The sequence below is a fragment of the Somniosus microcephalus genome, unplaced genomic scaffold (genome assembly GCF_052327205.1).
Source record: "Somniosus microcephalus isolate GS21.2 unplaced genomic scaffold, FLI_Smic_1.0 unresolved_chr1, whole genome shotgun sequence".
NCBI lineage: Eukaryota > Metazoa > Chordata > Chondrichthyes > Squaliformes > Somniosidae > Somniosus > Somniosus microcephalus.
In genome coordinates, this window is record NW_028225179.1 from 175,794,284 (window position 1) to 175,818,587 (window position 24,304).

The 24,304-nt window shown below is 46.2% G+C and overlaps 1 long non-coding RNA gene across 1 annotated transcript; it reads left to right on the plus strand.

Moving 5' to 3' along the window:
• Window positions 1-456: 456 nt before the first annotated feature.
• On the plus strand, window positions 457-17,411 carry LOC147096616 (uncharacterized). The gene is made up of 3 exons (XR_015074665.1): window positions 457-535; window positions 2,436-2,592; window positions 17,307-17,411. It is a non-coding gene; the product is annotated as an uncharacterized LOC147096616 (long non-coding RNA).
• The last annotated feature ends 6,893 nt before the right edge of the window (window positions 17,412-24,304 follow it).

Sequence of the window (24,304 nt, forward strand, 5' to 3'; positions counted from 1 at the left end):
ATTAAATATATTCAAGAAGGAGTTAGATATATTTCTTAAGGCTAAAGGGATCAATGGGTATGGGGAGAGAGCGGGAATATGGTATTGAGATAGAGGATCAGCCATGATCATATTGAACGGCGGAGCAGGCTCGAAGGGCCGAATGGCCTTTTCCTGCTCCTATTTTTCTATGTTTCTATGTTTATCCCTCAACCAACATAACAAAAACAGATTATCTGCTCATTTTCACATTGTTGTTTGTGGGATCTTGCTGTGCGCAAATTGGCTGCCGCATTTCCCACATTACAACAGTGATGACACTTCAAAAAACGTTCATTGGCTGTAAAGCGCATTGAGACGTCCAGTGGTCGCGAAAGGCGCTATATAAATGCAAGTCTTTCTTTTTATAGGAAAATGAAAAAAATTAATGTCACTCTTGTACACTGAGCGCACGCATCAAACCTGCCATTTTATTTGCAGGGTACAAAACGATACTGGAGTATAAAAAGCCGGACGGATCTTACGGAATATATTTACATCGCCCCAGCAGCACATGGTCAGTTTGAACTGGTTTGCTTTTATCATGCTTCCCCATACAATTTCTCTTTTGTGCGTTTCCCCATTCATTTGTGGTTCACCACAAGGCCTTGGAGAGGGTGCAGAAAAGATTTACAAGAATGGTTCCAGGGATGAGGGACTTCAGTTACTTGGATAGACTGGAAAAGCTGGGGTTGTTCTCCTTGGAGCAGAGAAGGTTGCAAGGAGATCTGATAGAGGTGTTCAAAATCATGAGAGGTCTGGACAGAGTAGATAGAGAGAGACTGTTCCCATTGGTGGAAGGGTTGAGAACCAGAGGACACAGATTTAAGGTGATTGGCAGAAGAACCAAAGGCGACATGAGGAAAAACTTTTTTACTCAGCGAGTGGTTAGGATCTGGAATTCACTGCCTGAGAGGGTGGTGGATGCAGATTCAATCGTGGCTTTCAAAAGGGAGTTGGATAATTATCTGATGGAAAAAAATGGCAGGACTACGGGGAAAGGGCGGGGGGGTGAGACTAGCTGAAGTGCTCCTGCAGAGAGCTGGCATGGGCTCAATGGGCCGAATGGCCTCCTTCCATGCTGTAACCATTCTATGATTCTATAATATGGTCGTAGTGTGCTCCTGTTTATCCTTAAGTAAGGTAAAAATTTCATATGCCACCGAGGGAAACATAGGGTAGACACTAGCTGAATACAGTAGAGCATCTGCTGGAATTGATTTATATATATGATGAAAGGGGAACGCAAATGGTATTATCACTGATTTACACTGGTTTGTGTATGTTTCAACTAAAGCTAATTAGCATTGCTGTTCAAATGCATTATATTATCGCAAGCTTTGTTTATGATGATTGTCATCTGAGCGAACTTGCCCGCAGATTAATCGCATTAAAAATCGTTTTCAAAAAATATAAATCCACTGCCCGCTGGGATTGTTTGCGTAGAGCAATTTAGCAGAGTTAGAAACATAGAAAAATAGGAGCAGGAGTAGGCCATTCGGCCCTTCAAGCCTGCTCCGCCATTCAACATGATCCTCTATCTCAATACCATATTCCCGCTCTCTCTAGACACAAAAGGCATCAAGGGGTATGGGGAAAGAGAGGGAATATGGTATTGAGATAGAGGATCAGCCATGATCATATTGAATGGCAGAGCAGGCTCGAAGGGCCAAATGGCCTACTCCTGCTCCTATTTTTCTATGTTTCAATGTTTCCTCATATCCCTTGATTCCTTCTGTGTCTAGAAATCTATCTATCTCCTTCTTAAATATATTCAGTGACTTGGCCTCCACAGTCTTCTGTGGTAGAGAATTCCACAGGTTCACCACTCACTGAGTGAAGACATTTCTCCTCAGCTCAATGTCCTACCCCGTATCCTGAGACTGTGACCCCTGGTTCTAGACCCCCCAGCCAGGGGAAACATCCTACCTGCATCCAGTCTCTCTAGCCCTGTCAGAATTTTATACGTTTCAATGAGATCCCCTCTCATTCTTCTAAACTCTAGTGAATACAGGCCTAGTCAACCCAATCTCTCCTCATACGACAGTCCTGCCATCCCAGGAATCAGTCTGGTGAACCTTCGCTGCACTCCCTCTATGGCAAGTATATCCTTTCTTAGGTAAGGAGACCAAAACTGCATAAGCTATCCTTGCTCCTGTACTCAAATCCTCTTGCAATGACGGTCAACATACCATTTGCCTTCCTAACTGCTTGCTGCACCTGCATGTTTGCTTTCAGTGACTGGTGTACAAGGACACCCAGGTCCCTTTCTACATCAACGTTTCCTAATCGATCACCATTTAAATAATGAAAATTGTGGGTTTGGGTTTAACTGTAAATGACAATACTTGAACAAGGCAGGGTGCATGCTCATTACCGATCTATCTTTAGGATGCATTTATTGCTTCACATTTCAGGTTAACCGCATTTATTGTGAAGATACTCTCAATAGTCCGGAGTCAAATCCAGGTTACAGAAGAGCACATTCAGCAATCCGCCTTGTATTTGGTGAATGGTCAGCTGGCAACTGGAGACTTTTATGATCCTCATCCTGTGATTGACAGAAAAATGCAGGTTATGTAAACGTTTGCATTAATCAACATCTCCCGGCCTCTTTGCATGCGTTTCCCTCCTTGTTGAGGTGATCGCCCTGTTAACTTGGGCGGTAGCACAGGAATTAGACAGGCTAAGCTTGTGGGCAATAAGGTAGCAGATGGAGCATAATAAAAGAAAAAGAAAGACTTGCATTTCTATAGCACCTTTCACGGCCACAGGACGTGTCAAAGCACTTTACAGCCAATGAAGTACCTTTGGAGCGTAGTCACTGTTGTAATGTGGGAAATGTAGAGAAATGGGAGGTTATTCACTTTGGTAGGAAGAATAGAAAGCAGAATATATTTTAAATGTTGAGGAACTATTAAATGTTGGTGTTCAGAGAGATTTAGGTGTCCTCGTACAGGAAACACAGAGAGTTAGCATTTAGGTACAGCAAGCAATTAGGAAGGCAAATGGCATGTTGGCCTTTATTGCAGGGGGGTTGGAGTATCAGAGTAAGGAAGTCTTGCTACAATTGTACAGGGCCTTGGTGAGACCACACCTGGAGCACGGTGCACAGTTTTGGTCTCCTTATCTAAGGAAGGATATACTTGCCTTATGATGTTGTGGCAATGACGGAGACCTGGCTTACAAAAGGGCAGGATTGGGTATTAAATGTTCCTGGATATAAAGTGTTCAGGAAAGATAAGGAAGGAAAGATAAGAGGTGGTGTGGCAGTATTGGTTAAGGAGAATTGTACAGTGCTGGAGAGAGAGGATGTCCTGGAAGGGTCAAGGACAGAATCTATATGGCTAGAGTTAAGAAATAATAGAGGGGCCATTATACTACTGGGTGTATTCTACAGGCCACCAACTAGTGGGAAAAATATGGAGGAGCAAATTTGCAGAAAAATTACAGAGAGATGCAAGAACTATAGAGTAGTGATAATGGGGAACTTCAACTCTCCTAGTATAGACTGGGATAGTAATAGTGTTAAGGGCAGAGAGGGGGAAGAATTTCTGAGGTGTGTTCAGGGGAACGTTCTTGATCAGTACGTTTTCGGCCCAACGAGGAAGGAGGCATTGCTGGATCTGGTTCTGGGAATGAGGTAGGTCAAGTAGAGCAAGTGTCAGTAGGTGAACATTTAGGGACCAGTGATCATAGTATCATAAGGTTTTGATTAGCTACGAAAAAGGACAGGGAGCAATCTAGAGTAAGAATATATAATTGGAGGAAGGCCAATTTCAGGGGGTTGAAAACGGATCTGGCATGCAAAACTGTAATGGAACAATGGGCTGCCTTTAAAGAGGAAATAGTTCAGGAACAGCCGAGGTACATTCCCACTAGGGGAAAAGTGAGGACAACAGAAGTCAGAGCTCCCTGGATGACGAAAGAGATAGAGAGTAAGATGAAGCAGAAAAAGAGCGCGTATGACAGATGTCAGGTCGAGAATACACCAGGGAATCAGGCTAAATATAGAAAGTCCATCGCTGTGCGCCACAAGCCCTTAGTGCCCTGTCGTGGCCCTTTACCGACTGGTGGCAGAAATTTGACTGCACCCTGCGAGGCTGCTGCAGGCGATGTCAGTGCCAGCCTCGCGGGTCGCGAACCGGGCCGACCTCCACTCACAGGGTGGTATTTAAAGGGAGGTGCAGCCGCGACCTATGCTACCATTCTCTTTTTTTGGCCGACCTCCAGGTGGGCCGTGGCGTAGTCCTGGTCGCCATCGCGCAGCCCGGCACTGCGCCGCCCTGGTGGCCTAGTGTGGAGCCATCGGAGAGCCTGCAGAGTGCGCAGCGGCCCTCCGTGTTAGCTGAAGGGGAGGGGCGCTGACACGTGGCAGCGCTCCGTGGAGTCTCGGTTACCGCCCCACCAGGAAGTGGAGCGCCCGAGATTGTGCTCCACTTCCTGTGCGGGGCGGTAAGCCGAATTTAGCGGCAGGTGTGGTACTTCTGCGCCAGGCACTAAATATCTGGCCTTAACTTGGTTACCGCCCCCAAATGGGGCGTAACCTAATTTCGCGCCCATAGTTTAGCTTCGATCAACAACAACAACTTGTATTTATATAGCACCTTTAACGTAGTAAAACGTCCCAAGGCGCTGCACAGGAGTGTTATAAGATAAAAAGTTTGATACCGAGCCACATAAGGAGAAATTAGGGCAGGTGACCCGAAGCTTGGTCAAAGAGGTAGGTTTTAAGGAGTGTCTTAAAAGGAGGAAAGAGAGGTAGAGAGGCGAAGAGGTTTAGGGAGGGAATTCCAGAGCTTAGGGCCTTGGCAGCTGATGGCACGGCCACCAATGGTTGAGCGATTATAATCAGGGGTGCTCAAGAGGGCAGAATTAGAGGAGTGCAGATATCTCAGGGGGTTCTGGGGTTGGAGGAGATTACAGAGATAGGGAGGGGTGAGGCCATGGAGGGAATTGAAAACAAGGATGAGAATTTTGAAATCAATGCGCTGCTTAACCAGGAGCCAATGTAGGTCAGCGAGCACAGGGGGTGATGGGCGAACGGGATTGGTGCGAGTTAGGACACGGGCAGCTGAGTTTTGGATGACCTCAAGTTTACGTAGGGTGGAATGTGGGAGGCCAGCCAGGAGTGCGTTGGAATAGTCAAGTCTAGAGGTAACAAAGGCATGGATGAGGGTTTCAGCAGCGGATGTACTGAGGCAAGGGCGGAGTCGGGCGATGTTACGGAGGTGGGAATAGGCGGTCTTTGTTATGCTGCGGATATGTGGTTGGAAGCTCATTTCAGGGTCAAAAATATGACACCAAGGTTGTGAACAGTGTGGTTCAGCCTCAGACAGAACTTAAGGAGAGGGATGGAGTCGGTGGCTAGGGAACGGAGTTTGTGGCGGGGACCGAAAACAATGGCTTCGGCCTTCCCACTATTCAATCGGAGAAAATTTCTGCTCATCCAGAACTGGATGCCGGACAAGGCAGTCCGACAGTTTAGAGACCGTGGAGGGGTCGAGAGAAGAGGTAGTGAGGTAGAGCTGGGTGTCGTCAGCGTACATGTGGAAACTGACGCTGTGTTTTCGAAATGAGTCAGATGTTGAAGCATAATTGCAACCCAGCTCTCCAGGCGGAACGACAGTTTTACACCCCTCACGCAATACTGCTCCTATCCCTTGACTTCAATAGAGAGTAAAATTGTAAAGCGAGTGCTGCACGCAATCCCGTCAATTTACTGAGCGGTGGGTGAGCTTGAAATTGCCCCCAAATGTTCTTCTAAAGCTTCCAGGTCATGAACCCCAGAGGAGTATGGCGGCCGTTTGGTGCCACTTGTCATTTCGCTGTCCAAATTCTATGCGTTCTAGGTGGTCAACGTTTCCTTATTTCTGCACCAAACATACGAACATATGAATTAGGAGCAGGAGTCGGCCACTCGGCACCTCGAGCCTGCTCCGCCATTCAATAAGATCATGGCTGATCTGATTGCTCCACATTCCCGCCTACCCCCGATAACTTTTCACCCCCTTGCTGATCAAGAATCTATCTACCTCTGCCTTAAAAATATTCAAAGACTCTGCTTCCACCTCCCTCTGAGGAAGAGAGTTCCAAAGACTCACGACCCTCTGGGAGAAAAAATTTCTCCTCATCTCTGTCTTAAATGGGCGATCCCTTATTTTTAAACAGTGACCCCTAGTTCTAGATTCTCCCACAAGAGGAAACATCCTCTCCACATCCACCCTGTCCAGACCCCTCAGGATCTTATATGTTTCAATCAAGTCACCTCTTACTCTTCTAATCTCCAGTGGATACAAGCCTAGCCTGCCCAACCTTTCCTCATAAGACAACCTGCCCATTCCAAGTATTAGTCTAGTAAACCTTCTCTGAACTGCTTCCAATGCATTTACATCCTTCCTTAAATAAGGAGACCAATACTGTACACAGTACTCCAGATGTGGTCTCACCAATGCCCTGTATAACTGAAGCATAACCTCCTTACCTTTGTATTCAATACCCTCGCAATAAACGATAACATTCTGTTAGCTTTCCTAATTACTTGCTGCTTCAATCTCACCGCTTCAATCATCTTCATTCTGGCTGCCGCCCCTCCCACCCTTTTTGCTGGCCTGAATCAAAATTCGGTTCACGAATCTAACTTGCTGCCTGCATCGCTCTCGCAGAATATCTGCACAAATCCAACTCAAACTCTGACTCAGAAAGAGAAGCAGGATATAGTAATCTGGGATGTAATGTTTAAGTTATCCACCAGATGGAGCCAAATATTAAGGGTTCACATTCACCAGTATTTAAGATAATGGGTCATGTATTCAATGTCCTGGTACACCAGTTAATACGGTAATGTGGCATTGCATTATGGGTATGACTCAGAGGTGGATCCTCCATCTTGGCTCGTGCAGTAAGAATTATGTGCCTTGCATCCAGCTGGTAAGAGCTATATGTCTCTGCTACACCGTGTAAATAAACAGTTGGGTTTTGTTTCTAAAATCTCGCTTCTCTCAGTTTCTGACCTTACCACTCGGATATCACATATTGGCGATGAGGATCAACAGATCACATCTTGACGGAGAAAAAAAAAAAGAGCACTGAATACCGGATCATGGCTGCTACGGTAGGAAAGATCTCTCCTTTTGATGTTCAGACGCAGACCTGGGATGAATACTGCGAGGTGTTGATGCATTTCTTTGAGGCAAATGATATAGATGATGTCAGAAAAAGGTGAGCTATTTTGCTCACTTCCATGGGAAGTCAGGCGTATAGTTTAATGAGAAACTTATGCAGTCCTGCAAAGCCTGGAGACAGAGCATTTGCTGACTTAGTGGCCTTGTTAAAGGACCATTTCAATCCCAGACCGAGTGAGATTGTACAGCGTTTCAAATTTAATTCATGGAACAGAAAACCGGGAGAGACTGTATTGGATTATGTAGCGGTGTTGAGAAAATTGGCACACGATTGCAATTACGGCAACAACCTGAAAGACATGCTGAGAGATAGGCTAGTTTGTGGGATAATGGATGCTCGAATGCAGCGGAGATTATTGTCCGAGACTGGGCTTACATATGAAAAAGCGTTGGAACTTGCTCAAGTCATAGAGACAGCGAACCGAGATGTAAAAGAACTACAAGGTTCAGGCTGGGCAACTACAAAGCAAGTTGGAGGTCAGGTTATTGTGCACAAGTTAAACATGCGTCAGAAACCACAACGTGAGCATGTGAAGGCATGTTATAGATGCAATGGTGATCACCTGGTGAGGGAATGCAGGTTCCTGGAGGAAAAGTGCCACAAGTGTGGGAAAAAAGGACATATAAAACGCGCATGCAGGGCAAAAACAACTGTGGAGGAATACAAACCAAAAGGAGGAGGAAAGCAAAACCTAGGCAGAGAAGTGAAAAAACAGGGAGCACATCACATCAGCGGAGAAGCTGAGAAAGAAGACGACGTGCTCATAATGCATAGCATGGTAGAGAACATTCCAAAAGTGGATCCTATCACTTTGCAGCTGACAGTAAATGACTCTAAGGTCAACTTTGAAGTGGATACAGGATGCGGTGTGACCATAATGAACAGGGAGGAGTACTCAAAATTGTGGAACCGTGCAAAAGTTCCAGAGTTAAAGTCTTGCTCTATACAGCTTAAAACATATACCGGTGAACGAGTGGTGACATTGGGTACAGCTACTGTAACTGTGCAACACAGGGACACCGTGGAACAGCTACCTGTAGTTGTAGTATTGGGTTCCGGACCAAACCTGTTAGGTCGGGGCTGGATATAAGAAGTTAAATTAGATTGGGGAGCAATAAATCAAATAGAGGGAGGCAAACAGTTGTCGTTGCAAGAAGTGTTGATTGAACATGAGAACGTGTTCAAGGAAGAACTTGGCACATTTAATGGACCCCCAGCTAAGATTTATGTAGACAAGGAGGCACTGCCAAGGTTTTTTAAACAACGACCTGTGCCGTATGCCATGAAACCAAAGGTAGAGGTTGAGCTTGATCGTCTTTTGAGAGAGAATATACTGGAACCCATGAAATGTTCAGAATGGGCAGCTCCCATTTTACCTGTTTTAAAACCGGACACTTCGGTAAGACTCTGTGGAGATTATAAATTGACAGTCAATAGGGTGTCTAAACTAGAACAGTATCCTATTCCCAAAATAGAGGATCTCTTTGCAAACCTGGCTGGATGGAAGAAATTCACAAAGCTGGATATGAGTCATGCATACTTGCAGATTACACTAGATGAGGAATCCAAGAAGTATGTAACCATAAATACACACAAGGGTTTGTTTACCTATAACCGCTTACCATTCGGTGTCTCATCTAGTCCAGCTATTTTCCAGAGGACTATCGAGGGTGTACTGCAAGGGATCCCACATGTTTCAATCTATCTGGATGACATTCTGGTAACGGGAAGAACCGACCAGGAGCATCTGAGCACTCTGAGAGAGGTACTACAAAGATTGGATAAGGCTGGGTTCCGGCTCAAGAGGAGTAAGTGCACTTTCCTGGGGAATGAGGCCGTGTTCCTGGGACACAGAGTGGACACCACCGGGCTCCATCCAATCAAGGAGAAGGTACAAGCACTGCAGGAGGCCCCAGCTCCTACCAATGTGACTGAGTTAAAAGCTTACCTGGGACTGCTAAACTATTATAACAGATTTTTACCAAACTTTGCAACAGTGTTAGCACCTCAAGGGTAATAATCTCATTATTACCTGAGCCATGAGCGAATTTGGCTAGGACAAATAAAATTAGAGAGTTAAATGCGTGGCTCAAAGACTGGTTTGGGAGAAATGGGTTTTGCTTCCTGGGACACTGGCACCAGTACTGGGGCAGGAGGGAGCTGTTCCATTTGGACGGGCTTCACTTGGCCAGTGCTGGGACTAGAGTCCTGGTGGATCATATAACTAGGGCTGTAGAGAGGGCTTTAAACTAAATAGTGGGGGGGAGGTTCCTATAGAGCAAATAATAAAAATGACAACAGAGAAGGTCATAGACTTAGGTAGCAGTGGGGAAATTAAAAACCAGAGCATGTCAGGAAGGGGCAGAAGGTATGGAGTAAAAGGTAAAGTAATAAAAAGGGCAAAAGCAGGAACTAAGTGTCACAAAACATATTTGAAAGTTCCCTATCTGAATGCACGTAGCATTCATAACAAAATAGACGAGTTAATGGCACAAATAACTACATATGGGTATGATCTTGTGGCCATTACAGAAACATGGCTGCAGGGTGACAATGCCTGGGAATTAAACATACCAGGTTATTTAACGATCAGGAAGGACAGGCAGGAAGGAAGGGGAGGAGGGGTGGCTATGTTAATAAAGGAAGGAATCACTGTAATACAGAGAAATGATATTGGGTCAAAAGATCAGGATAATGAAACAGTTTGGGTGGAGGTAAGGAATAATAAGGGGAAAAAAACATTAGTGGGCGTAGTCTACAGGCCTCCGAACAGTTGCAACTCTGTTGGATGGAGTATCAATCAGGAAATAGTTGAGGCTTGTAATAAGGGAACATCTATAATTATGGGGGATTTTAACTATCATATTAATTGGACAAATCAAATTGGGCAGGGCTGCCTTGAGGATGAGTTCATTGAGTGTATTAGGGATGGGTTTCTTGAGCAGTATGTAACTGAACCGACCAGGGGGAAAGCAACCTTAGATCTGGTCCTGTGTAACGAGACAGGATTAATTAAAAATGTCCTAGTAAAGGATCCCCTTGGAATGAGTGACCATAACATGATTGAATTCCATATTCAATTTGAGGGTGAGAAGGTTGGATCTCAAACAAGCATGCTAAGCTTGAATAAAGGAGACTATGAAGGTATGAGAGTGGAATTGAGTAGAGTGGATTGGGAAAATAGATTAAAGGGTAAGACGATACATGATCAGTGGTGTACATTTAAGGAGTTATTTTACAACTTCCAAAAAATATATATTCCACTGAGAAGAAAAGGGTGTAAAAGAAAAGACAGCCATCCGTGGCTAAGTAAAGACATTAAGGATAGTGTTCAACTAAAAACAAGGGCATATAAGGTAGCCAAATCTAGTGGGAGGATAGAGGATTGGGAAAACTTTAAAAGACAGCAACAAATAACAAAAAGATTGATTAAGAAAGGGAAGATTATGAAAGTAAATTAGCAAAAAATATAAAAACAGATAGTAAGAGTTTTTATAGTTATATAAAAAGAAAAAGGGTGGCTAAAGTTTATGTTGGTCCCTTAGAGGATGGGACCGTGAAATTAATGGTGGGAAATATGGAGATGGCAAAAACACTTAATGAATATTTTGTATCAGTCTTTACAATAGAGGACACTAAGAATATCCCAACACTGGACAAACAGGGGGCTATGGGGGGGGAGGAGCTAAACACGATCAAAATCACTAAGGAAGTGGTACTCGGTAAAATAATGGGACTCAAGGCGGATAAATCACCTGGACCTGATGGCTTACATCCTAGGGTCTTGAGGGAAGTGGCGGTCGGGATTGTGGATGCATTGGTAATAATTTTCCAAAACTCCCTGGATTCAGCAAAGGTCCCGGCAGACTGGAAAACTGCTAATGTAACACCCTTATTTAAAAAGGGCAGTAGACAGAAGGCTGGAAACTATAGACCGGTTAGCCTAACATCTGTGGTAGGTAAAATTTTGGAGTCCATTATTAAGGAGACAGTAACAGGACATTTGGATAATCATAATTTAATAGGACAAAGTCAGCATGGTTTTATGAAGGGGAAATCATGCTTGACAAATTTGCTGGAGTTCTTTGAGGAAGTAACATATAGGGTGGATAAAGGGGAACCAGTGGACGTAGTGTATTTAGACTTCCAAAAGGCATTTGACAAGGCGCCACACAAAATATTATTGCTTAAGATAAAAAATCACGGGATTGGGGGTAATATTCTGGCATGGATAGAGAATTGGCTATCTAACAGAAGGCAGAGAGTTGGGATAAGTGGTTCATTCTCAGACTGGCAATCAGTAACTAGTGGTGTTCCGCAGGGGTCCGTGCTGGGTCCCCAACTCTTGACAATCTATATTAACGATTTGGAGTAGGGGACCGAGTGTAACATATCAAAGTTTGCAGATGATACTAAGATGGGAGGGAAAGTAGTGAGTGAGCAGGACATAAAAAACCTGCAAGGGGACATAGACAGGCTAAGCAAGTGGGCAGAGATTTGGCAGATGGAATACAATACTGGAAAGTGTGAGGTTATGCACTTGGGCAGGAAAAATCGTAGAGCAAGTTATTATCTTAATGGCAAGAAACTGGAAAGTACTGAAGTACAAAGGGATCTGGGGGTCCTGGTGCACGAAACTCAAAAGGTTAGTATGCAGGTGCAGCAAGTGATTAAGAAGGCCAATGGAATGTTGGCTTTCATTGCTAGGGGGATAGAATATAAATACAGGGAGGTATTGCTTCAGTTGTACAAGGTGAGACTGCACCTGGAATACTGCATACAGTTTTGGTGTCCATATTTAAGAAAAGACATACTTGCTCTCGAGTCAGTACAAAGAAGGTTCACTCGGTTAATCCCGGGGATGAGGGGATGGACATATGAGGAGAGGTTGAGTAGATTGGGACTCTACTCATTGGAGTTCAGAAGAATGAGAGGCGATCTTATTGAAACATATAAGATTGTGAAGGGGTTGGATCGGGTGGATGCGGGGAGGATGTTCCTGATGATGGATGAAGCTAGAACTAGGGGGCATAGAATAAGGGGCTGCTTTTTCAAAACTGAGATGAGGAGGAACTACTTCACTCAGAGGGTGGTAGGTCCATGGAATATGCTGCCCCAAAAGGCTGTAGTAGCTACATCATTACATAAATTTAAAACAGAAATAGACAGTTTCCTAGAAGTAAAGGGAATTAAGGGTTACGGGGAGCGGGCAGGAATTTGGACATGAGTTTAGGTTTGGATCGGTCATGGCCCTGTGGGTAGCGGAGTGGGCCCAGGGGCCATGTAGCCTGATCCTGCTCCTAGTTCGTGTGTCTAATTCTGTTAGTTTCAGGAGATAGCTCTGTGATAGAGATTGGCGTTTAGGATCAGATCAACCATGATCTTATTGAATGGCGGAGCAGGCTCGAGGGGCCGATTGGCCTACTCCTGCTCCTATTTCTTATGTTCTTATGTTCAAACTTCTACACAAGGAGACACAGTGGCAGTGGGAAGTGGAACAGAGGGATTCATTTGAACAGTCCAAGAAACTGATGCTGTCCTCGGATGTGCTGGTTCACTACAATGCAGAGAAAAACATAATTCTCTCTTGTGATGCTTCACCTTACGGGGTGGGGGCGGTTCTTTCACACAGCTTGGAAGATGGCACAGAAAGACCAATAGGGTTTATGTCTCGAATTCTGACACCAGCAGAAAAAAACTATTCCCAGTTAGATAAAGAGGGGTTAGCAGTAATGTTTGGGTTACAGAGGTTTCACAAGTACATATATGGCAGGAAATTCACCATATGCACCGATCATAAACCTCTTCTATCTCTTTTTAATGAAATGAAAGCAGTGCCACAAATGGTGTCACCCCGGATCCAGAGGTGGGCAGTGACGTTGAGGGCATATGAGTATGTTGTGGTGGTACCACTGGTTGTCCCTTACATTGAGACACATAATTCCCTTTAACTTACCTTAATGTATGTTTAACTTTCCTTTTGGGGCCGTTGCCCTTTTAACTTACCTGTTGGGGCCATTGCCCCTTTAAGACGCGCACTAGTGCGCTGACGTCACGTACAACGTGATGTGCGTGCGCCAGCACAGCCCGGACTAGCGTCTTCGGCCTCAACGGCCAGCCGACGGGAGCGACGCGATCTTCCGCTCCCGCGGCAAGCACCGGCATAGCCCGGCCTAGCATCTTCGGCCTCAATGGCCAGCCGACGGGAGTGACGCGATCTTCCGCTCCCGCGGCAAGCACCGGCACAGCCCGGCCTCCCGACTTCGGCCTCAATGGCCAGCGATGCAACGACGCACGTCACGTGACGTCCTAAGCGCGGGAAATGCGAACAACGTGATGATGCCACAACACAAATGCGATGCCGTCATCACGCTCCCCACAGGACTGTGAACTCAGTCCTCGTGGAGTCCCCGCTGGGACAAGACCTACACCACGGTGCTCCTACAGTCAGCCATCTTACCTACTATCTTACCTGCTGTAATTAGCCTGTTCCTGTAAATAAACAACTTATTTATAGTTCGCCGAAGTCAAACTCTCTTATTTAGTGGCGATCTACATGAACCGCTACATTGATGACCCAACGACGTGAGTACAGGAGTTCATCAATTCCAACGCTACAATTGGTGAACCCGTATCCGTGAACGATTGTCATGGTAGCAACGCGCAGCCTGACCCTCGTCTTCCCACAAGACGACCAACGCGCAACCGACGAACAACCACGGAACAGCAACCGCCTAACACCGATTCCACCACAAGCGACCCCGTCTTTGCGAACGTCTTCGCAATGGAAGCACAGCTTGGAGGTGAGCCCATTTTTCACGAATGATTTCACAGAGGTAGAGCATGACCAACGGCAACCGTCATCCACCAGCGCTACAATTGGTGGGTTTGTGAACGTCTTTCACAAACGAAGCACGCTATGGAAGCATCAGCTGTTCTGCTGTCGCTACCGCAATCTAGGGAGCCACGGTCTCCCTCGTGCTTTATGAAGGAAGAAGCCCTGTTCGCCGAGAACATCGATGCGGCACAGACCACGCACGTGCTCACGGTCTCCGTATTCGACTCTTCTACCGCCACACGGATCGTCCGCCTCTACATCCACAGCGACAGCAAGTATACATCTCTCCAAGCGCGGGGTACAGCATGTTCGGGCCCACAAAATCGGAGCACGCCCCGCGGGGATACCACGAGGACTCACCCCCGCAAAACACGAGGACGCACTCCTCGCGCACGAGGACCCATCCCTCGTGAACACCGACGACTCCTTCTCCGCCGACGACGCACCAGCCCTTCAGCCTGCTGGTTGTGTTAAAAGGTAAGTTAAACATACATTAAGGTAAGTTAAAGGGAATTATGTGTCTCAATGTAAGGGACAACCAGTGGTACCGCCACAATGTCATTGTTTACAAGGCGGGCAAGTATCATGGGAACGCAAATGCCTTGAGCCGTCTTCCATTGCCAGGTACACCTATCCGTGCAGCTCCAGAGGACAGAGTTTTGATGTTGGAGGACACGGACACGGCAATTGTGACCGCAGAACAAGTAAGGACATGGACCTGTAAAGATCCATACTGTCTAGAGTCCGAGAATATGTGATGAGGGGTTGGCCACAGCATCCGGAAGGGACTGATTTCACACCTTACAGTGTCAGGAAGACGGAGCTGGGTGTGCAGGATGGTTGCGTGTTGTGGGGAGCACGAGTGATTATTCCACAGCCAGCACGACAGTCTATCCTAGGGCAACTACATCAGTGCCATCCTGGAGTTTCGCATATGAAAGCCTTGGCAAGGAGTTACTTGTGGTGGCCAAAGCTAGATGTGGAGATAGAAAATCTAGTCAAGACATGCAGCACTTGTCAAGTACACAGGAAGGCACCAGCAGCGGCTCCTCTCCACCCCTGGGAGTGGCCGGATAAACCATGGAGAAGATTACATGCAGATTATGCGGGTCCATTCATGGGAAAGATGTTCCTCATAATCATTGATGCCCATTCCAAATGGATGGATGTTTATCCTGTAAATTCTGCTTCATCTGCTATTACTATAGACTGCCTGTGTAGGAGTTTTAGTAATCAAGGGCTACCGGAGATCGTAGTAAGTGACAATGCCACGTGTTTTGTGAGTAGAGAGACAAAAGAGTTCATGAGAAACAATAGCATAGTGCACATGACCTCAGCTCCATATCATCCATCTTCAAAAGGACTTGCGGAGAGAGCCGTACAAACATTTAAGGAGATGATGAAAAAAAGTGCGGAAGGGAGTTTGGCAGCCAAGGTGTCACAAGTTCTGTTCAGCTACAGAATAACACCTCAATCTACCACAGGACTCTCTCCTGCTGAGCTGTTGTTAGGACGTCGACTACACTCCACTCTTGACCTGGTTCACCCAGATCTAAAAAGGAAGGCGGAAAACCGACAAATCAAACAAAAGGAGAGCCATGACAGAAGGACAAAGAGCTGCAGTTTTGGAGAAGGAGATGTGGTCCTTACCAGGAATTTCAGTTATTGTCCAAAATGGATTCCTGGCATCATAGACTCCATGACCGGTCCAGTATCATATACGGTCATGGTGGGAACTGGTCAGGTAGTACGCAGACATGTAGATCAGATACTGACCAGGCAAGGGGAAATCAAAATGGAGGTTCCAGAGGAGATGTCGGAGGACAAGTTGGCCCCCAGTTATCCAAATGCTTCGGTGGTACCACCACTACGAACAGAGCCATTTACACCTGGACTCCTTCGTCAAGAGGAAACCATCGTAGCAGAGTCAGATACTCTGAGTACTGCTCAGGAGCAGCAGGTGGCTCTACCACAACCAAGCAGGGACTTGACTGTAAGACATTCACCAAGGGCTCACAAGCCACCAGAGAGATTGATAACGACCTGCTAGATTCGTTCAGTATGGACTATCATTAAAGGAGTTTCCTTATGGGACTTTTTAAGGATGTTGCTTAGAAATTAATGTTCAACTTAAGAGGGGAGGGATATAGTAATCTGGGATGTAATGTTTAAGTTATCCACCAGATGGAGCCAAATATTAACGGTTCACATTCACCAGTATTTAAGGTAATGGGTCATGTATTCAATGTCCTGGTACACCAGTTAATATGGTAATGTGGCATTGCATTATGGGTATGACTCAGAGGTGGATCCTCCATCTTGGCTCATGCAGTAAGAATTATGTGCCTTGCATCCAGCTGGTAAGAGCTATGTCTCTCTGCTACACCATGTAAATAAACAGTTGGGTTTTGTTCCTAATATCTCGCTTCTCTCAGTTTCTCACCTTACCACTCAGATATCACAAGAATAAATGTGATCATGGCTGGGATGCTAACATGTCCACTTCATTGACGTTTCCCAGGCACTGAGCACATGAGTTGCCCTGAAGCGAAACATCACATTGGCCACGAAAGGAGAAAATTCATTTCTCCGCAGTGGAAAAATGTGCGCTGCCAACCCAGTGTGCAATTCATTTGCCAGAAGAACAACTGCCATGGAAGGAATTCTGCGAAGATTCACAAGGCTGATCCCTGGGATGGCAGGAATGACGTATGAGGAGAGATTGGGTCGATTGGGCTTATACTCGCTGGAGTTTAGAAGAATGAGATGGGATCTCATTGAAACTTATAAAATTCTGACAGGTCTGGACAAACTAGGTGCAGGTAGAATGTTCCTGATGGAAGGAGAGTCCAGAACCAGGGGTCATAGTCTAAGGATAAGGGGTAAACCATTTAGGACAGAGATGAAGAATTTCTTCACCCAGAGAGTGGTGAACCTATGGAATTCTCTACCACAGAAGGCGGTTGAGGCCAAGTCTTTAAATATATTCAAGAAGGAGTTCGATATATTTCTTAGAGCTAAAGGTATCAAGGGATATGGGGAGAAAGCAGGGACAGGGTACTGAGTTTGGATGATCAGCCATGATCTCATCAAATGGCGGAGCAGGCTTGAGGCACCGAATGGCCTACTCCTGCTCCTATCTTCTATGTTTCTATGTAACAGTAGCGCACTGGTGACGCAAATTTTTTTTTTTATCGAATAGTGAGAGCGACGTCTTGCCCAAACTAATTACCTCACTGTTGGTCTTTTGATTTATTTATTTTAGGGTGGAATTGGTGAACTAGAAAGCGACATTTCCATGACAGCCTTTGTTACCATAGCACTGATGCATTCCCTGCCTGCCTTTCAGCAAGATCCTGATCAAGAGCAACAAGTGGTAAGTCTCAATCATATGTGTTTATCCAAGCATTGTGTTTGTATGTTTGTCACAGAGGTGACGATGATGTGAATGGAAATTAAAAATCGGGAGAGAGATAAAACGGGCTGCAGACTCGCTATCGCCAGTTTCACACCATCGCTTAAAGTGAAAATTACCCCCAGAGACACAGGGTAAAATTCAACTCCGAGTGGGGCACAGAACGGGCGATAGTGGCTCTACCGCCTATTATAAATTCCGTCTGATTTTCCTTATCATTGACATCAGGTCCAGTGAACCATTTCAATATTTTAGAAACTTAGGGCTGGATTTTGCCAGCCCTGCGGAGGCGGGTGTGGAGGCGGGACTGCCGGGAAAATGGCAGAATCCTGGGGCAGGTGCCCAACCCGCCTCCGTGCCATCTTGCCGGGAGGCGGGTAGCCGTCCCGGGCCGAGTCCCATCTCCTTGGAGGTGGGAAGGGATTACAGCCACTGAACTGCCTGTTAACAGGTAGTTAACAGGCAGAAAATAGGACTATCCCCATTTTACCTACACAAGTGCGGGCTTCCCGAAGGCTCCGAAACTTGCCAGGGTCACCGAGACAAGTAGTGGGTCTGCGGGGTGAAAAAGAGCGCTGTGGAGGTAGGTGATGGGTGCAAGTGTGGAGAGGTGAGTAGGTGAGGTAAGTGGAAAGTGTTCGAAAAAGTTTACTTACCTTAGTCTCTCCCTGCAGGCTTCAATCGGTGGGGATGCGGAGAGTCTCGCATTCTCCAATGCAGCAACCATCTAATTTCTGCAAAAGAAAGAGGTTTGATGAGGTCTTGAATACAATAACTCATCAAACTACAGAGAATGTCAGTGTTTGACAGCTTCACAGAGCTGTCAAATGATGACAATTCATCTGTCAGTAATTTTTGACAGATGAAACTTCATACGCTGACGTTCCTATGTCTGTATTTATATACATAAATAATCAATAACACCATAAATTGTTACACAAATTGCAAACAGCGAATTCTCTGTGATAACAGGCTACGATGCCAGAACCCAGTTTGTTATATTTTCTGTGTGACAAACGGGATCAAACTACGATTCCAGATCTCAGGCTGAATTTCTTTTCTGCACTCATTCATAAAAGAAAAATGAGATTAAACCTCTTGTAGAAGTCACTGAGATGCCTTTTTCGTGAAACATAAACCTATTTCACAATTAAAACGTCCCCTCTTACTACGAACTGTACAGAACTGAAAAGGACTTGAATATAATTCTTCAAATCATCACACTACCTGCACATTTCCCACTAACTATAATAAAATGTATGTAATCTGTGTATATAACACGTGTGAGACTTGTGTCACACACTTGTCACTAATGAAGATTTCTGGGTGGTGTAGATGTAAACAATTGAACCCAGTGCTATCACTTTTGTGTACAGCGTGACACCAGCAATGTTTCGTTACCAACCTGACTCTGTGCCTTTGAGAAGGTTTCTCGGGTGACTCCTGTGAGAGAGTGATCCGAAGGTTTTAGGGGGAGAAATTCGGTATCACCCCGTTTGGGGTGCAATTATTGGCCAGGCGCAAAGTTTAGCGCCTGGCGCTAATTATCGCCACCGACTGTGAACTTGGCTTCTATCGCCCCTGGAAGTGATTGGCGCACTAAATCAGGCGCTACACACCTCTCTTAAGGCGCTAACACCGAGGAGTGAGGCGCTACCTCAGAGCGCTGGCGAAGCTCATGTGATGTCAGTCAGCAATGGAACACAGACACACTGGCGCCGGCCAGTTCTTAAAGGGGAGGGTCGATCTTGCTCTCCATCCACATCCTGCTCATTGCAGCCTTGAATCTCGGCCTGGAGAGACCTGTTCATCAAATCTGCTGGAAAGAACAATGGAGAGGCCCAGGGAAAGAGCTCAGAGTGCAGCCCCCATAGTCTCTTTTAAATCGATGCAAGGAAGGTCAAATCAAAATGAACCTACAAAGTGCTGCTCAGTACCCAAAACTCCTTCACACAGCGTTGAATCTCTCCAGAAGCCTCTCTCTCTCTCTCTGTCTCAGAATGCGTGGTGCATAAATGTCAGCAACAAAAAAAGGCAGGAAGTGGTTGCCTTTAAATTGCGCTCCCCCAGTCCCTTCCCGACTACAAAACGCTCCCCTCAACCTGTCGTTGCTAGTGGCAGGCGGTAAGGCAGGGGGCACCACTCAATATCCGGTCCGGGGCGCTACCAGGGCGTTGCACGCTCGACTGAAGGCACAATCTGCGGGCGCAGGAGATCGTGGCGGTAGTGTTTAGCGCCGCCGCAAAATGTCTGGTCAATATCGCGAGCGGCGCAAACATCGTTCCCCCTGGGCGCTAGTTGCTTTGCGCCCCATTACTGCCCTCTTAGGGTGCTAACGGGAGGCACAAAGCAACCGAATTTTTCCCCCAAAAGGTACAATGTGTTATTCTTTAATTTGGGGAAATGCCTTCTTATCGCCAAACATTTTAATTATGTATTGAACTTAACGAGCTCTTTACCCTAATGAAACTTCAGGCACAAACAATGACTTTGTAATGAGTACAATCACTTATTAAATACTGGAAAATCAACACTAGAATCAAACAACATCTTTGTTTCATGCACGATTTAGAATTGCTTTAATACCGATTTTAAAAATGCACCTTCTGACTTCCCAAAATGCATACCCTTTTGGAAAACAAAAGTCTATCTTAGACAAATGCCTAAACGACATTTTATATGCACTTACGGTTTTTCTCAGACTTGTCGAGACCCTCTAGATATCTTGCTTGACATCGACTCCATCCCTCTCCCTGGCAAATGTCTGATGCTGAACCAGACCGTTTGCAATCTTGGTGTCCTATTTGACCCCGAGGTGAGCTTCCAACCACATATCTGTGCCATCACTAAGACCGCCCATTTCCACCTCAGTAACATCGCCCAACTCCGCCCGTTCCTCAGCACACCTGTTACTGAAACCCTCATCCATGCCTTTGTTACCTCTAGACTCGACTACTCCGATGCTCTTCTAGCCGGCCTCCCACGTTCCACCCTCCATAAACTTGAGCTCATCCAAAACTCTGCTGCCCTTGTCCTAACTCGCACCAAGTCCCATTCGCCCCTCAACCCCTGTGCTCGCTGACCTAACATTGGCTCTCAGTTCAGCAAAGCCTCGATTCTAAAATTCCCATCCTTGTTTTCAAATCCCTCCAAGGCCTCGCCCCTCCCTATCTCTGTAATCTCCTCCAGCCCTACAACCCTGCAAGAACTCTGCACTCCTCCATTTCTGGCCTCTTGCACATCCCCTGTCTTAATCGCTCCACCATTGGCTTTCTGCTGCCTGAGGTATACTCTGGAATTCGCTCCCTAAACGCCGCCTCTCTACCTCGCTCTTCTCATTTAAGACGATCCTAAAAACCTACCCCTTTGACCAAGCTTTTGGTCATCTGTCCTAATATCTGCTTATGTGGCTCGGTGTCAAATATTGCCTGATTACGCTCCTGGTAAGCACCTTGGGATGTTTTACTACGTAAAGGTGCTATATAAGTGAAAGCTGCTGGTGTTGTTGAGTCGTGATTCACCACACGGTTTTCTCTTGTAGTCACGTTGGCCGTCCCAGACGTAATCTGTAAGGCTGCATCCATGCAGAATGCAGTGAGGTAGCTCGGAGCAGCAAGGAAGCGAACCCTTCCTTTACATGGTTGGGTTTGTCGTCTTTTCCCATTCAAGTTGTGAGGAGGATGCAAAGAGGCTTCAAGGGGATATAGACAGGCTAAGTGAATGGGCAAGAACATGGCAAATGGAATATAATGTGGAGAAATGTGAAGTTATCCACTTTGGTAGCAAAAATAGAAAAGCAGAGTATTTTTTAAATGGTGAGAGATTGGGAAATGTTGGTGTTCAGAGGGACCTGGGTGTCCTTGTACACGAATCATTGAAAGTTAACATGCAGGTACAGCAAGCAACTAGGAAAGCAAATGGTATATTGGCCTGTATTACAAGAGGATTTGAGTATAAAGTAAAGACGTCGTACTGCAATTATATCGGGCCCTGGTGAGACCACACCTGGAGTATTGTGTACAGTTTTGGTCTCCTTACCTAAGGAAGGATATACTTGCCATAGGGGGAGTGCAACGAAGGTTCACCAGACTGGTTCCTGGGATGGGGGGATTGTTCTATGAGGAGAGATTGAGTATTCTAGGCCTATATTCTCTCGAGTTTAGAAGAATTCGAGGTAATCTCATTGAAACATACAAAATTCTAACAGGGCTTGACAGGGTAGATGCAGGGAGGATGTTTCCCCTGGCTGGGAGTCTAGAACCAGGAGTTATAGTCTCAGAATAAGGGGACTGCCATTTAGGACTGAGATGAGGAGAAATGTCTTCACTCAGAGGGTGGTGAATCTTTGGAATTCTCTACACCAGAGGCTCAGTGGTTGAGTATATTCAAGACAGAGATCGATAGATTTTTGAATATTAAGGGAATCAAGGGATATGGGGATAGTGCAGGAAAGTGGAGATGAGGCAGAAGATCAGCCATGATCTTATTGAATGGCGGAGCAGGCTCGAGGGGCCGAATGTCCTACTCCTGCTCCTATTTATGTTCTTATTTTGAACTACACCTCTGAGAGGGGGTTTCTTGCCAGCTGTGGTTGCTTCTTCAAGTACAAACCCAGGAATGATTGACACTCCATTTGTCTTCTTTCAGTGTCTTTCCTGCAGCCAAATTAAATAAGCCACCAACCGATCTGGAGCCAGGTTGTGTGGCAAGTTGCTATGGCGATCCATTCTTCTCTGTGTGGTCTTTACCAAGGTGTCACATAATAGCCCTATTTTCCTTCAGCCTGCTGGGGCCGAATTTCCGTTAATTAAACTTGCCTTCAATCATTTATATTTTTCCGGCAAGATGTCGTGAGATAAATATGAAATAATGGTTGTTGTAGCAAGTTTTTCTAGATTGACAGAGGCCCGCCACAACCTCTGAGACTTGTCTCAGATTCAGAAAAATTACAGGATTCTCTCTCATTTTACGTTTCTTTGTGACATCGGTGTGACAGATGCTGTCCAACGTTTTATATAAATTGGCAGATCTCCCGCGCCATTGCTCATTGTAAATGAGACTTTTTTCATTCGTTCGCGGGATGTGGGCGCTGCTGGCAAGCCCAGCATTTATTGCCCATCCCTAATTGCCCTTGAGAAGGTGGTGGTGAGCCACCTTCTTGAACTGCTGCAGTCCGTGTGGCGAAGGTACTCCCACAGTGCTGTTAGGGAGGGAGTTCCAGGATTTTGACAGCGACGATGAAGGAATGGCGATATATTTCCAAGTCAGGATGGTGTGTGACTTGGAGGGGAACTTGGAGGTGGTGGTGTTCCCATGCGCCTGCTGCCCTTGTCCTTCTAGGTGGAAGAGGTCGCGGGTTTGGGAGGTGCTGCCGAAGAAGCCTTGGCGAGTTGCTGCAGTGCATCTTGTAGATGGTTCCCACTGTAGCCACGGTACACCGGTGGTGGAGGGAGTGAATGTTTAAGGTGGTGGATGGGGTGCCAAACAAACGGGCTGCTTTGTCCTGGATGGTGTCGAGCTTCTTGAGTGTTGTTGGAGCTGCACTCATCCAGGCAGGTGGAGAGTATTCCATCACACTCCTTACTTGTGACTTGTAGATGGTGGAAAGGCTTTGGGGAGTCAGGAGGTGAGACACTCGCTGCATTGGAGCATTCACAATGCTGAGAGGGTCGTGGATAACATGTTTGATGAGGAGGTCACACCGCAGGTAAGGGCGGCACAGGCAGAAGGGAAATGGGTGACCATCAGGCAGAGCAGTAGAGGCAGGCAGGTAGTGCAGGGGACCCCTGTGGCCATCCCCCTCTCAAACAGGTATACCGATTTGGATACTGTTGAGGGGGATGACTTACCAGAGGAAGGCAGCAGCAGCCGCCAACTTCCCAGCACCAGGGGTGCTTCTGCTGCTCAGGAAGGGAGGAAAAAGTGTGGGAGAGCAATAGTGGTAGGGGATTCTATCGTAAGGGGAACAGATAGGCGTTTCTGTGGCCGTAGACGTGACTCGAGGATGGTTTGTTGCCTCCCTGGTGCCAGGGTCAAGGATGTCACTGAACGGCTGCAGGGCATTCTGAAGGGGGAGGGTGAACAGTCAGAGGTCGTGGTTCACATTGGGACCAATGACATGGGTAGGAAGAGAGATGAGGTCCTGCAGCAAGAATTTAGGGAGCTAGGTAGCAGATTAAAGAGCAGGACCTCAAAGGTTGTAATCTCTGGAATACTCCCGGTGCCACGTGCTAGTTAGTATAGGAATAGAAGGATAGAGCAGATGAATGCGCGGCTAAAGAGTTGGTGCAGGAGGGAGGGCTTTAGTTTCCTGGATCACTGGGCCTGCTTCTGGGGAAGGTGGGACTTGTACAAGGCGGACGGGTTGCACCTGAACCAGAGCGGGACAAATATCCTTGCGGGGAGGTTTGCTAGCACTGTTCGGGGGGGTTTAAACTAAAATGGCAGGGGGCTGGGAACCTGAGCAGGGAGACAGAGGAAAGGGAAACAGGGATAAAAGCAAAAGATAGGAAGGAGAAAAACAAAAGTGGCAGTCAGAGAAATCAACGGTTTAAATCAAACGTGGCCACAGTAAATAATAATTCGAATAGGTCTAAGAGCGTTAAAAAAACAAGCCTGAAGGCTTTGTGTCTTAATGCGAGGAGCATTTGTAATAAGGTGGACAAATTGGCTGCACAAATAGAGGTAAACGAATATGATTTGGTTGGGATTACGGAAATGTGGCTCAAGGTTGGCCAAGACTGGGAACTCAACATCCAGGGGTATTCGATATTCAGGAAAGATAGGCAAAAAGGAAAGGGAGGTGGGGTAGCATTACTGGTTAAAGAAGGGATTAATACAATTGTAAT